This window comes from Cynoglossus semilaevis, chromosome 1 (assembly GCF_000523025.1).
Source record: "Cynoglossus semilaevis isolate Cse_v1.0 chromosome 1, Cse_v1.0, whole genome shotgun sequence".
NCBI lineage: Eukaryota > Metazoa > Chordata > Actinopteri > Pleuronectiformes > Cynoglossidae > Cynoglossus > Cynoglossus semilaevis.
In genome coordinates, this window is record NC_024307.1 from 32,964,948 (window position 1) to 32,970,298 (window position 5,351).

The 5,351-nt window shown below is 38.8% G+C and overlaps 1 long non-coding RNA gene across 1 annotated transcript; it reads left to right on the forward strand.

The window, feature by feature from the left end:
• Positions 1 to 716: 716 nt before the first annotated feature.
• On the forward strand, positions 717 to 2,785 carry LOC112488163 (uncharacterized). Its single transcript, XR_003051959.1, has 3 exons — positions 717 to 901; positions 1,723 to 1,856; positions 1,948 to 2,785. It is a non-coding gene; the product is annotated as an uncharacterized LOC112488163 (long non-coding RNA).
• The last annotated feature ends 2,566 nt before the right edge of the window (positions 2,786 to 5,351 follow it).

The following is a 5,351-nucleotide window of genomic DNA, read 5'->3' on the forward strand; positions in this document are numbered from 1 at the left end:
GTTAACTATGCAGAATTTTTAATTAAAATTTCAAATGTCATTTTTTTTTCTTCTTTAGTTTTATTAATAAATTATCCAAATAAACAATTTTGCCAGTTTGAAGTCGCAATAAAACTGGGTGAAAGTACGGTAGCTTTCCTTGATTTAATGTCCTGACTTTTGAGTTACTCACAGAGCTGTGTCGCTATATACAGAAGCACTGACTTCCAGTTTATAAAATATTTATTGAAACCCATATGTATCATTGGCAGTACTTGGTACTGGCGAGTACACAAAACATTTGCACTTGTATCAGTTAATAAAAATTATTATTGGGACAACCTTACTTTTCATTTCATAGAATAGTATTTAGATAGATAGATGGATGGATGGATGGATGGATGGATGGATGGATAGATAGATGAGTAATAAGAAAACTACACTGTTAGATTTTGAGCTAGATCCCGAATAGCAATTATTGATTTTTCTGTCTTGTGATTCCTTTGTGACTTTAACTCTTTGGTTCTCTGAGCTCCCGTACTAAACCTAAACTTTAGGGTCTATTTTCGATTACTCGATGTTACGATTAATTTCTGTATTAAACGCCAAGGTTAATTAATCGTAACGTTTTCTTAATACTATGCGAAATAATATAAAGGAACTGCAGTTGAGCGCAACCTAAACGGAACAAAAACAAAGTTACACAACACCCGCACGTTGCCGCGTGTGTTGCTTTATTTTTGGTCCCTGCAGGGTGCAAGAAAGAGACGTGACCACGTGGGTAAAGATGGCAGAAGAAAAGTTATTTCCTCGAACAGTGTATTGAATCAGGCGTGTGGGATTATTTTGACTACAGACAAATACATTCAACATGTTTCATCACCTGCGGGGGAACCACCCGACATTGTTCACCAAAGCAAAGGTAAATACACATGAACATAGAATCGGTAGGACATTTAATTGTCATTTGCAATTAATTATCTACGAGTAAGACCCGGGTTTAGCCTTCAGTGCAACGTGACAAGTTACACATTCACCTAACGTTACATTAAACTGTTCGTATATAAACATAGCGTGATATATATTTCATTTTATTGTATGTATTTCTTTTGTCGGTCAGTGAGTAAAAGTTGGGCTTGTGCTTCCAGCACTACGGGATGTCCGTTTCATTTAGCACTCATTTGTGTATGTCATTGTAATTTAATACAAATAAACGAACCAAAATAATAGATACATTTTATGTATGTGGCCACAGACTGAGACAAATGATTAAACAACTAAAATAAAACTGAAAGGTATAGATTAGAATTGATGGTTTTAATAATTTAAACAATTGGAGGGGATTAATGAGTGGTCCTACAACAAGCAGCTGTGACTTTTTTTTTTCATTAAATGGGATTATTGTCATTTTTCTTTTTTGAATATCTGTCTTGTACCTTTAGGTTATTTAACTCTATTGCTACATATTTTTGTTTGCATATATATTTGTAAATTTTTGTAGGCATCAAAAGATAGAAATAAAGGCGACTCCTACAAGACGTGTTCCTGTGATTTTACATCTTTATAGTGTTATTAAATCGATTACCTTGTAACAATAATTGTGAAAATAGTAATATCGTGATAATTCCTCTGACAATTTTTCATACCAAGGAAATCTATAATTGTGACATCCCTATCGTTGAGTCATTAGAAGGGTTGATCTTGGCCTCTTAACGTTCTACAGTTCTATCTCTGTGCACACAGACGTCTCTAGCACCGTTGGATGTTCAGGCATTCACATGCCCCACATCTTTAACATCTTCAGAGAGAAACATTTGCCACCATTACCTCTAAAGAACCCCAAAATGCCAAAAATGGCAAAGTCGTTTAAGTCAGAGGTAAAGGCTGACATCTCTAAAATGCTGAAGGTTAACGACTGAAAATAGATCTTTGCAACACCAGCTGTAAGAGATACCCACTGTATTTCAGGAGGGAATGTCACAGCCGGGAAGGCACACAAGCCCAGGAGAGGAGGCTGTGAGGGAAAAGAACAAGAGTGTCATATCCATTTGTAACTCCCACCGTGATGTCAGGACGCCGGCGGGGGATTCACCAGCTGTACAGTTACTCTGACGGATGCAGGTGGGTGCCCTGTCTCTCAACCTATACGCTCATCTGTAAAGATCTGTCTGTTTGTCTCTTCTGCGTGAACCTGTGGCTGATAGACGGAGACAGCAGAAGATGACAAACGGTGTCTGCGGTTGAAATGAGGGTTACAAAGTTAAGAATAAAGGTGAGAGAGAGAGCGTGAACAGAGAAGTGGCAGAGATCGGGAGTAAATGACAGAAGTCAGCAAAGTGTCACGGTGCCTGATGGAGAGGAAGTTGGACGTAACAAGAGTACATTACAAAGTTTTCTGTCCATTCTGCCTGCGATTGAACTTTTCCCCCCTCAATTCTGATTAAATATTAAAGCGTTGTAATTAAAAGGTGACAAAGTAGGATGCCACAGGGGGCTCAGGCTTTATTGATCCAGCAGTGACAAAGTAGGGCTTGTAACCCGCAGTGTGGGAGAGTGTTTGGTTGTTGGGCAGCCGTTGAATTTGTTTTAGTCTTTCTTTTTTTTTTTGTGCTAAAATGTTGATACTTCAGTATGAAGCCATAAGACACGTTTCCTTTTTTCACAAATCAAACTTCAAATAAAAGCAATGACTACTGCCTACAGCTGAAGTTGTCCACTAGAGGGCTTGAAAGACTAGGTGTGCAGACCTGGGCAACATGCGGCCTTTAGCATCTTTGTGTAAGATCATATTTGACTGATGCGTCAAAGCGACCAGTATTATAAGAAGATAACAGAAAAGTGGGAATTTATTTTATACCGTAGGAAGGCAACACAAATGAACACAAAGCTAATTTTTCAGCTTGATTGCTAACAGTAAGTCTACAAAAGTTGACAATGTGTGAGGTTTGAAAGTATAGTGAGCTATGCTGACTTAATGTCACTGTTAGTTGTAAATGTGAATTAATAACTGTTTTTTTACAACTATGTGCTGTGGTACAATTAAGTTAAATAATAATAAATTGTAGTACTTTTATATAAATCTATAAAATTATAACCGCAGCGTTTCATATACTGCAATGTTTGCTACGCCTGCGTTTTACGTGGTTGTAAAATGATAACATGGCTCTTTTGGTGTTTAAGATTTCTTCAAAACATTATTTTAAACTCTGTAATTATAGAAAAACAACATTAATTCCACAGTGGCCAAGATAAAGATAGCACTGAAACTGAAATCTGAATTCCCACCCCTGGTCCAGCCCATGGGATTGTTAAGGAATGATTAAAAAAAAACACTTAGGCCAATAGGAAATTGCAAATTGAAACAATTTCAAAATCAGATTCAAATAAATAACATACTTAATTTCAAAATCAGATTCAAATAAATAATAAAAAAAACATACTGATTTGGAACAAATGAATAGACAAAAGCAATAACATGATTAAACCAGAACAAACTAAGAACATGCTTAACGTCCCTTTAAAATACTTACAATTTCTTGACTTGTTTTGTGCCTGCATTCTGACTTGCGTTTCGGAGAAACACTCTTTGCTCGTCACTGTTGTAGGCCTCAGACTTTGACTACAGTGAACCTACGGGAAGGCAGGAGTGGGATGTTTGAGCGCATTGTTAAGGTTCACAGCCTTGTCTGAGGCTTTAAACACTACAGCACAATGTTCAAGAGCTCTTTTTCAAATTGCACAGGCGTGTCTAGATGTTAAGATGTTTACATCTGTTTATGTCCCAGCACGAAGCCATCAGCGGCCTCCCTGGGCGCGCTGACAGATTTGAAGCCGCGGCCCACCACGGCACATACTGTATGCTTTTGAAAATGTTTCCATATTGCTTAATTTGTTTCTCTCCCCCACATGGGAGTGAACTCTTGCTGAGAGATGACTGGCAGACAAAAAGCAGGTGGAGACAAAAAAAAAGTCAACTTTCAGCATTTTATCGCGCCTGTAGGGAATGGAAATCCTCCTGCCGCCACAGGCACATTTTCTTCCCCTTTAGAAATACTTGAAAAATATTCGCTTTGTATGGCTCCTTGAATGCTGTCTTAGTACTAGAGAGCACTGAATGTACACAATCAGGCAAAATTGGGTTTAAATTCTCCCCGACGTCAGCCAGACGACCAGATGGTGCCCAGTCAGGGGTCTCCACACTTACTGTACAGCCTCCATACAAGAGGCTCAGTTATCAGAAAGAGTAATCACACTCTCCTACTGAATGTTTTAGTAACACCTTAGCGTGACGTAAGAAAGCAGTTATGGTACACCAAAATACTTCCGACGAGGAGGAGCGATCATACCTACATTACTCACCCATTAGAGCTAAGCTGTGGGATGTGAAGTTGTGACACCGACTGAGATGCGGTATTAGATCCTCACCTTCATTAATCATACATGCCTTTGAGTAAATTCACGTCTTAACAAATTTAATAAGAGAGCGCTGGTAGGCTCAGGCTAGTCCGTGTGCCTCATATACTGTATACCTAAGTCAGATCATTATGGAAATTCTCAGACGGAGGTGAACTTTCATAACTGTTCAAAATAAATCAAGAGGCAGGATGAAAAGTGACAGGCCGTTGCTCCCCATCCCGGACTCCGAATCGAGCACGCTGTAGAAACAACGCCCGATGTCGGAACACTTCACGTAATATTGCCTCTTCAGGGAGATTCTGATTATGCAGGTTAGAATATTATGTACTCTGCTTTGGATAATCATGTTGCGTTGCAGCCGCGCTACTGCTGCCATAAATCACAGTTTATGGTAATGACAGGAGGAAATCAGTGACACCTTTGCGTAGGATTTTTTTTTTCTCCCACGGCCACATATGAAAAGATGTAAATCTGAAGTAGATAATAAAAGTTTATGAAATCTGATATGACCTTAAATTGCAAATGTGAGCAAAGATACTCTTCTTAACAGCAGTTAAAGCTACAAGGGTGGAGTGTTTTAAAAGGATAGTAAGAGTCTACAGGTCTTTCCTTCTCGGCATATTCTCAAGAACGTTAAGTATGCACAACAGCAGGACTCTCTGCACAAAGGAACATCATGTCCTGGTTGATGCTTGGTGCGAATCTGAGAGATCTGGGAACACGTGACTGAGAATGAGGATGTCAGGATTTTCTAATCGAACGAAACATAATTGTCAAACGAGAAAATAATACTAATGTTGTTGCTCTTGTGTAAGTCGGAGTAGACCTGTCTTAGGCTGATCGGCTTTGTTTTGTGAAAGTTGTGGCTAGTCAGATGGCCTTGGTTGCATTTGGAAAAACCTCATATTTTGAACATGGCCAGATCTCTAATACTTGGCCTATTGTTCAAAGATGTG